Source organism: Hoplias malabaricus, chromosome X1, assembly GCF_029633855.1.
Source record: "Hoplias malabaricus isolate fHopMal1 chromosome X1, fHopMal1.hap1, whole genome shotgun sequence".
In the NCBI taxonomy this organism is placed as follows: domain Eukaryota; kingdom Metazoa; phylum Chordata; class Actinopteri; order Characiformes; family Erythrinidae; genus Hoplias; species Hoplias malabaricus.
The window spans coordinates 401,930-412,733 of NC_089818.1; positions in this window are offsets into that span (position 1 = coordinate 401,930).

Sequence of the window (10,804 nt, forward strand, 5' to 3'; positions counted from 1 at the left end):
CGCCCTCGGACCAAAATGTTGGGACATGCGAATGTCACGGCACCAACTCGAGCTGGCGATGGATTCCGGCAGGGTGTCAGGACACCAACGACAGCTGGAGATGTTTTCGTGAAGCTTGTGTCCTGTTTTTTGCAGCTGGGAGATGATTTAATGTGAGTTAATGATGACAGGGTGACAAGGGGGTGATGGGTGAGGGGGGGGGGGGGGGGTCCTTCACACACAACCTGCTGCTGAATGTGTGGCAAAGCAGCGCGGTCTAAAAGTATCTACCAGACAAGCTTTACATGTCTGTAGCACTTTAAACAGCCTGTTTTTAGTGTGTGTGTTTGTGTGTGTTTGTGTGTGTTTGTGTGTGTGTGTGTGTGTGTGTGTGTTCCTTACTCTCGCCTCCAGGGAGACAAACCAATTGGTCACATCACATTTAGCCTCAGTGATGTGCTTCAACCTTTTTATTTCTTGCTGAATTTGGCTTGTAGGCTGTCTCTGTCACTTCAGAGAGTTTATATCTTGTTTTAAAATCCAATCCAAACCCTAAAGTCCTCAAAACCATATAAAATATTAAAAATATATATTAGTGCGGCATTAACAATGAGAGTTATTTTCAAAACACAAAGCTCACACATCAGTCTGCCCTCAGGACGACGGGTCTCAGAGTCTGTGATCGAATGTGTATTTATTTATAAGATAACAACATATTAAAGTAACACAAATACATATTTCACCTTAAAATTACAGCTTCAAAATCACTGTGATGCTCCACTGAGCTGTAACATGGAGAACAGAGCCTCTGTCATTGCTTCTCCAGGCTCAGCACGGCAGAAAGTGCACTGTGTAACTTTTGGAGGAGGGTAGTAAACCATCCCCTGCTCTGTTCCTTATGTTACAAAACAGACATTAGGTTTAGATATTAACAGAATCCATTTTTAAAATGGCTGCCTCCATGTGGGGGACCCATGCTTCAGAGAATAAACTGTATTTATCAGACATTACAAATCAATTTGATTGTTGTTCCAGTTCATTAACAAATTCTAAAAATGATACATAATCACTTCCATAAATAAATCCAGTGGAATTATAGAGTGGTAAAAATCACATACTGCTACTTTAATGATCCACAAGTGACAGGAATCTTACTGAAGATTCTCTAAGTTTGAGCTTCACAGACGGCTCTGAGTTGAGAAATCTCCGTCTTCTGTTTAAATGCTCTCTCTTTGCTGCTGTTGGTCCAGGTCCCTGGGGGCAGTTTAATGGACTTCATCAGCTCAGTGAGTCGATTCTGTCCAATCCTCACCCACAAAGGCCCGGAGACACGCCTCCTTTTCAGCTCAAACCCCACCTCTTTCTGGTCCAGCTCAGACTCAATGCTCAGGAGATCTTTCCTGTTCTCTTTCTTGCAGTAGTCCAGAGCAGAGCTCCAGCTCATAGGCTCAGCACTCACATGGATGGACGCTGACGGAGGAATAAGAGCAGAAATGGATTTATCAGAAACTGATTTGTGTGTGTGTGTGTGTGTGTGTGTGTGTGTGTGTGTGTGTGTGTGTGCTGAAACGAGTGATTGTGAAGTCTTGACTTACTGCGGTAGCACAGAGCAGAGTGATTATTAGCGCATGGCGCTGAGATCCATTTCCCATCTCTCAGATATGTACAGTTTGATGATGATGATGGTCGAGGCTGACCGTTCCACCAGTTCCTGTAGGCAGAGCGTCCTCCATCACTCCACTCCCAGTCGTCCCTCAACAGACCGATCCAGAACGATCCACTGCTGTTCCCCCCTTCTTTCTTCACTTCTTCATTTTGGGTCTGATCTCTGATGCTGACCAGATCAGTGTAGTTCTTCCTGCAGTGACTCTGAGCTTCGTACCAGGTCAGACTCTTCAGAACTAAAGTATAGCTGAAGGGGAGGTCAGTAGCATCTGTGGAGGTTAAGGAATATAAAGATAGGAATAAATAATTAATAGACTGTGGTAGAATTAATTTGGCTGATGTCTCTGTAGTTAATGATCAGTAGTTACCTTGTTTATAGCACATGAAAGTTCTGTTCACTGTGCACTTAAGACTTTCCCATGATCCATCAGGCTTCACAGCAGCACAGCAGAGCCCTGTCCCACAGTCCCATGTCAGATTACTGAATGTAACATCATCACCATTAGACCATTTAGCTCTGGGCTGACTGCGGTACAGACCAATCCAAAGTGGATCAGTCGAGTTCTTGGCCAGATCACTGAGTGTAGCATTGTCTTCCTCACTGTACACAGTGACCAGGTCAGTGTAGTTTGTTCTGCACGCCGCTCGAGCCTCAGACTGATTCATCATCTTCTCAATGAGGTGGAAAGTCCTGAGACGGCTTTGATCTGCAGGAAGAAGACCTGGAAACACATTCTCTGGTTAATGTACTAGAACAGAACTGACTTCCTGTTTTCTGAAATCTCCTGTTAAAACTGTGTATATTATGAACTTAAAAAAAACAGCCTCCAGGACACTGAGGCATTACTGAAGTCTTAAAAAGGCTAAAGCACTGTCGTTGTGTGTAGTTAGAGTTAAATAATGACCCATTCCATAAGAGACAAACAAATAAATTGTCATTTTAAAGCACTTGTATGTTTCTTCCTCCTGTGTCAGAATGATTGACTCTGTGTGGGTTGTTCATTATTAAAACACATCTCCACATTTACTTATGGCAAGAATGTGGATGTACCATTCACATGGAGCCAATGTAAACTAGACCTTTGTCTGCAGTGCACATGGGGTTTGTTAATATAATCAATAACGACAGCCCTGATCTTCCTGTTTATGTCCAGTGCATGTTATTAGACCATATTTATTTAGAATGTAAGGAAAATGGCCTCCTGAAGAGACTCCTGGAGAGACACTGTGGCCTTGCCCTTAAGCGAGGTAATGCCTCACACTGCAGAACTGGAATCTCAGTCTCAAAAGACAACCTTCAACTCGCCAGATGTGAGAGTGTGAGACACTCCCTCGCTCAAGGGCAAGGCCTCCCTGTCTCTCCTCTGGGAAGAGGAAACTCCAGGCAGGAGTCTCACTCGAGTGTGGGAGGCTGGATCTATGGGAGCACAAGCAGAACAGTGGTCCCCCCATGACACATAGACCTTCACCTTTAAATCCTTGAGGGAAACTAAAAATATAGTTTTAATGTTGGGTTTATATCAATATAAATTCTATTAATGAGGCTCTTTAGCCTCTGAATGATGGGGAAAGTGTAAATTCAGCATTAGATCTTTTAAATAACTCTGTTTTATTATCTCTATCAGGTGTGTAACAAATAGTGATCATTGAGTGACCATTGATTCTGTACTTTTACACACTGTACTTGAAGTACTCACAGCTGCATTAACATCCTTTATTTTATTAATATTTCCCTGTGTACTCTCTAGCATTAGAGCCACTTTAATCTGGTAAAATCACCCCTAGACAGATGTAGCACACTGAGAAAGTAGAGCATTACTACACTGTAAATGGTCATTTACATTTGTCATGACATGGTCATTTAAGATTTGACGTTTATTCCATCATTTCTTCTTGATATTAATGATGTCTACACAGTAATAGTTCATAAAGTCTGGATATTTACCACAAAGCAGGAGGAGCAGGACAGAGATGAAAGTCATGGTAATGCCACGTTCCTCCGGTGCTAAGCTGGTTCCAGACTGGATTCAGAAAGATTGACAGAGGCAGGAGCACAGCTGCAGTCTTCGTGATGGGCTGCTGTCGCTGAATCAGTAGCTAATATTTAATCCATAAAAATGACGTTTATTATGGTGATATTACATATTCATGAGTGGGCGGGGTGTTCAGGAGCACACTGCTGTCGTTGTTAGTGGGTAATAAAAGCATCAAGCAAAACAAAACAACCTCGAGTCAAATGTAAATGAAACCCATGACGCAAACGAACACAGAAAAAGGGCCTTCTAGAGAAGTGCAAAAACAAGAAAAAACTGCAGACGATGACTTACAACAACCAACGAACATCTAGAACCTGGATAATCTTATAATAACGTCACACAAACCTAAGATACATGTTCGTGTGTGAACTATGACCAGTCTGGATCTTCTCTTCCAACAAACATGCATCAAACATGAGGGTAAACCTTACAGGCCTGGTATCATTGCTCATGCCAGTGAAATATATTATAATATTACAGATGGTTTCAGTGATGCAAATCTATTTACGGTCGTGATGATGTTTCTATGAGCAGCCCTTGTTTTTACAGGACACACATTTGCCTTCAGTTTCCACAGCTCTCCTCTTCTTTCATAATTTTACAGACTCCAAACCGCTCCCATGTAAATCATCGACACTGAAACTACAGCTTGTGTTTACAAAGCAGTGAGCTTAGATTAGAAGCAGATTTCTTTATATATTCATCATAAACCTTCACATATCCCAGCAGCAGCAAGGTGACCTTTACTCGTTTATAGAGGCACTTGATTAGATTCTTCTCCTCATGTTACGTTGTACATTATTGGACTGAGCAAGTGTGTGTTTGTTGATTTTAAAGGTTTGTTTACTAGTACAGTCTCAGAAATAAACTGTGTCTGTGTTGGTACCTTTTTCTGTCACCTGAGGTTTATACAGGTACCACATTTATACCACTGTTGTACCTTTAGAGACAAAAACGTACCTGTACCCTGCCTTTTTTTCTGACAGTGGTGTTACTTTTTGTGCTTTTCTAACGATTGCAGTCAGAAATAAAGAGTGGTGACCATTTAGTCACAGCCCTAAACAATCACTAGATCGGTGAATATTTTCTTTTTAGTGCAGTGCACAATACTTTAAACAGTAAGTTATTTTTATGTAAAAAATGTTGTATATTTTCTGTAGTAAATGTCATTTATGTAGATTTCAGTATCTACTTGAGCACAAACATCTGACATAAAGTAATCATAAATGTTATATGTGAGGTGGAAATAGTATGCACTCGTTGCAGTGTCATAAGCTCTACCTAGTGGAGTCAATGGTAATTAATTATTATTTGATTAATAATTAATTATTTAATTCATTTTGCTAAGCTCCATTTTTGGGAGTCATTAAATAATATGTGGTGTCTTTACCTGTCCAGTTTTAGCTTGGAGAAGTAGGTCATCACGTTAAATGACTTACTACATATTATACAGCAGGATTAACTAGAGTTAATTATTATTAATGAATTATGCTCATTGACCCGCTGTAGGTTCTTGGCTCTGAAATTGAATCTGAACTAGAAGGAATAATTCCATACAACAAAAGTGCACACACAAATGACCAAGGATTGGTTTTATCACACGACTGGTTTATTAGTAATAATATCAAATAATGAATATTGATTGTACATTCATATAATGAAATGGATTACAGCGATACATGAGGGAACAGGGAGATTAATATATGAGGGAATTTCTCTGTGATAATTACCCTAAATTCTAGAAAGGTTATTGTTTATCCCAGTAAGCATTCAGCACCATCCTCTTGAGCTATGAAAGGAATAAAACCATGTGACCTTACGTATCCTGGGAGATGGACTGGGAGCATGTCACTGACGCGCGGTGCGTTCCAGCGCAGGCTTTCTGCCGTGGGCCTTGTAGCATTGCAGTCGCGGGCGTTCCTTTTCTCCCCCTTTTCAGACACGGCGACCCCTCCGTCGGAGCTGGTGGCGTTCTGAAGTTCTCTGTGGGGATTCTCCGTCATCGCTGATCTGCCGCCTTGTGAGAGACACGTCCAAGCAGGTCTCTCCTGGGCTTCATCTCAGAAGGTCGTTCTGAGGATGCGTGTGGCTGTCTTCGTTGCTGGTCCGGAAGCTTTTGTTATCACTTTGAAGGTCTGAGGTCTCCTTTATGCTCTGGCTGTGGCAATGAATTTTGCTGGAGTTAAACTACAGCTTTTCTTAAACTATAGTTTTCTACAAGAGATACAATTTAAATAGAACTTCTGTTCTATCTGGACCACGCTTGAGGGTCTGAAGACTATTTAAGAAAGCCATGAGAGTCTGACGCCTGCAGAGTCATTTCAAAACCCAAGCCATTTCTCTCTTTAGCCTTGAAAAAGGCTAAAAGAAAAAAAGTGTGAAGTGAAGCGAAGGTGTGTGAAAAGAGGAGGCGAAGTGGGGAAAAGAAAAACTCTTAAAAAGAAAACTCATTTGGCACCACTGGGTTTTTAACCAGAGTTTAGAAAACCCGCCCTGAAGACCTGATGGGTCGTCAGAGATTGAGAATTGGAGCCTGTCTTGCTCCTGATTGGCTGCTTCATGTACCTTGGTAGTGACATCACATAAAATGTATGACCCTTGACAAGACAAAGACTTGAAGACGGTTCCTGACAACCCCAGAATTCTGGATCGTACTATAAAAGATTAGATGTGAACACAAAGTAATATCATTCAGACAGCCATGTTTTACATAATTCTTAACCAAATACACACACATAGTATGTGGCTACCTTGGTTCTACATAAGTTCATATAAAAAAGAAATGACTTTAAACACGTAAATGAATTCCACCTGTTTTGATTGTCCAAATGGAATTAATTTCAAACAGTTGTGCCCATATACAATTTGTTTTCCATGTAAGAACCTTGGGATGTTTGAGTCTTTTAGAGTTAACAGTCTTTAAAAAGGTGTAAGAGGACATAGAATCAAAGTGGAGTATTATCCGAGTCTGTGTGTCTCTCTGCATTCTGCAAAGATTCTTCTCTTGACCCTGTGTGGCCTTGGGCCATAAAAAAGGTCCCTGGAGAGTGGTTTACGAGCCTGCTCTGTGTTGTCTGAAATTTCCATCTGTGCTTGTGTGGCTTGGAGATGTCTCTGAAACCAGCTAAAGTGTACTTTTTAAGGGTATTAAAATCAGGGTGACCAGACGTCCTCTTTTACCAGGACATGTCCTCTTTTTTAGACTTAAAAAAATGTCCGGGCAGAATTTCACAAACGAATGGGATTTTGTTTTTCTAGAGCTTATATAGAACTTCGAGAAGAGTTTTGTTCACAAACTAGTCCCGCCCTCCCCTACTCCGATTGGTTCGCTTGAGTGAGAAGGGGGCGTGGTGAAGTAGCCTAAAATCTTCTGATTGGACGGTCTGACTGTAGAGCTACCGTTATTGGTCGATAACCTTCTCTGTAAACATTTAATTGGTAAGTCTGCACGTCAGTAGTCCTTGTTTATGTCAGGCAAAGCTCATGTACCCACCCTCATCTCGAGCAGCTATGACGAAACGTAAATGTAAGTTCTCGGATGAGTTAAAAAATAAATTCCCATGTTTTGTGTAGCAAATAAAGGTGTAAAGGACCTAAAAACACACATAGATTCAGCTAAGAATACAACGTTAGCAAGGGGTGAGACCTAATCCCCCCAAGGTGTTTCCTCTTTTAAACCATCTCAGATCGGGTCACCCTAATTAAAATAAAATTTCAGAAAGTCAACTTTCTTATTAGAAATGAATACACATTCATCATATCACACTACATATCCCCCTTTTGGTTTGTTATTTTCCCTCAGAAAACATCGGACCACATTATGGAGATGAATGGAGATCGTCAGTGGAGACATTCATTCATACACTCAGGGCTGATACCTTTCTGGGATCATTTAATATGGGAATAAACCTTTATTGGACTTGATCCAGTCTGCTGGTATGAGTGTTCACCTTACGTTAAAAGTGTCTGTTCACTAGGAAATATTATTGTTATCAAAAGGAATTTTCAGGGGTAGTAAATGCTTTTAATAATGTTTGCCTTAGTGATAATTACTGGATAAGCAGAGTGTTCCTCTATAGCTGAGCTGACTACTAAGAACACTGATTTAACCTAACTAGTGGGCATAAACCTGTTCGGCATTGAATGTGAGCGTTGTCACCTTAGATTACTGAAGAAACAAAGAAAGATTAATTTTCAGAAAAAATAAAAAGCAGTACTGTGTGCTGACTGCATCACCCCCCTTTTGAATAGTTTTTTGTGGATTAATGAATTAGCTGTGAATAGCGACGGACGGCGATACACAGGTTAGAATGGAATACAATGCTTAAAGTAGAAATTAGAATTATTTTTACTTCTAGATCGATATACCACAGATTACTTTATCAGACGGACACAACATAAGTACAGATTAAATTTTGTTAGTTTTTTTGTTTTTGTTTCTTTATATACTCTGTTGTGGAAGCTGACGATTAATACAATTAAAGGTATTCTGGGTGTCTGCTGCTCTTTTATGTCGTAACAAGGGTGTTGTTGTTCCCTACAAGTCCCATGGTGATTTAGTGAGGTTCCATCTGGTTGTGGTGAGCCCATTTGAAGTCAGCGCTTTGCTGATCTTTATTCACATTCCTGGATAAAGGATGAATGGTGGGGGAAAGATTTAGGACCCTGTATGGGTCTGACCCATGTGGCAGAAGCTTATAAACTTGTTTCTCACTTTTCATGGACTTTTAGGGCAGCAAAAGAGTTGTACTTTAGCAAATTGTCCCCCCTTTTCAGCCTTTGATGGAACACATTTTGGTCATAACCATTTTTGCATCCCCTTTTTGCTCTTTTCCAGCCTTTGTTGGCTGACTGCAAATGCAGCTCTGATGAGTTTTGCAAACTGTCCCTATACTGTTGTGTGTTGCAGTTGGCTAAGGAACTTTCTCACAGACCGTGTACAGAGAGTTAGAGTTGGCTCACATCTCTCCACAGCCCTCAGCATCAACACTGGATCTCCACAGGTTTGTGTGCTGAGCCCACTCCTCTATACACTGTACACGTATGACTGCATCAGCCACTCAGACAACGTCACAATCAAGTTCGCTGACAACACTACTCTGGTCAGACTGATCTCTGAGGGCGATGAAACGTCATACAGGGGAGAGGTTCAAAAAGGCTAGTGGAGTGGTGCTCAGTGAACAACCTGGACATTAACACCTCCAAGACCAAAGAACTGATTGTAGACTTCAGAAGGAAGAAGTCCAACCTGCAATCAATCTGCATCAATGGACAGGATGTGGAGAGGGTGTCCTGCTTCAAGTTCCTTGGGGTGTATATGGACGCAGAACACTTCAGCGGTGGTGAAAAACGCCCAGCAATGTCTTTATTTCCTGAGTATCCTTAAGAGGCTGAATCTGGATAAGAAATTGCTCACTGTCTTCTACCACTGCTCCGTGGAGAGCGTTCTGACATACTGCATCTCTGCATAGTTCTCCAGCTGTACCACAGCACATAAAAAAACCTTACAGAGGGTCATCAACACGACACTCTCTCCCCTCCATGGAGGACCTCTACAGCACTCGCTGCCTTAGGAGGGCTTACACTATTATCAAGGACTGTTCACACCGAGGACACCAGATGTTTGAAATGCTGCTCTCAGGCAGATGTTACAGACAACTTAAAACAAGGACAAACTATTTGAGGGACAGTTTTTACAACAGGGCCATATCTTTGCTAAACAAATACCAAATAGTTCAGGTATAAACAGTTCTGGTTTTGTTTAAACGGGTTCAGTGCCATAACAGATGCTGCTAAAAGTTACATTGTGCAATAAGCGATGCTGCAGTTGTGGATTGTGTACATAGGAGAACTCATAGTTAATTAATGATGTTATGATCTTAAATCCATTTACTGCTTCCTTAAATAATGTTCTTTTAATTGTTTCTTGTGTTAACAAATTTTTCTCTCTTAACTGCACCAAGGGGGGGCTTGTGGTTACTCTGGTTTGTCAGGTCTTTTCATTTATCTCTTACCGGAGGCCATTTGGGTCTGAATGGGTGTTAGGAAGAGGAACTGTTACTGTTTGGACAGTCATTTGCGAAAACACCTGTTCAGTGGTTACTGGAATTTCTGTGTTAATTCCAGATACTTCAGACTCACATTCACATCATCTGAGCTTTCACACTGGTGCCAGTTCTCATCCCTGTTCTCGTTACTCGAGTTAGGACAGGGTTTTTGTCTAGGGTTTCGCCACGTGTGTGCGAGTTTTTGGGACACCCGTAGTCCACATATTTTCCTTAGGTGCTGGCTTCTCATGCCTACTGTCTGGGAATTTATTCTGATGGTGCCCTGACATTAACGGATTAACACAGGGGTTTGAGTGATGTTGGGTTTCACCTGACCATTGAGGACTGGAGTGAGGAGAACTCCTATTGGATTGTAATGTTTTATTATTCTCCTGATTTTCTGTAAGCCTGTGAGATGGAGAGGGTTTTGGATACCATGATTCAGCCTTAGGTGCTTAGTCTAGCTCCATGGGGGAAGGCTGAGTATAACGGCAAACATTTTGTGGTATTTCTGGCCATTGGTTTACAGTTTGCTGGTCTTTAAAAAAGCCTCTGAGTGCTAAGTCACGCAGCTGTTTGCTAGACAAGGTGCGTGGACATGCTGCAACCCCTAGATAATGACTAGTGTTGGGATGGAGATTTAGGACAAACAGTGTTTTGAAATTCAACTCTACTTCCATTCCCGGTTCATTTCAGGGCCCGAAATAAGCTTGTCTATAGTGATAGTATTGATGGTGTGACTGCCTGTGACAGCTGATTGGAGAACTCCTTCTCCAAACCGTCACAGAGCGCACATCATATTGTTTCCTTACATAGTTGGGTTGCCGTTCAGTGAAACTGTTGACTGCCCTGCTTGATTTCATTCTGATCAGGCAGATTCTGTCATCTACCGTGGCTCTGGGGAATCTTTGCCCATTAAATGGAGGACCATTAACTGCAACAGTCCTAGTTATGGAACAGGTCCTAGTTATGAATTAGAGGGGATTAAGGCAGAAGAACCCAATTGTGAGTCCTGTGTCTCTTACACAGGCCACTCTTAACACTGAAGCACAAGGCTGTGATTTTGGTGCGATTTTC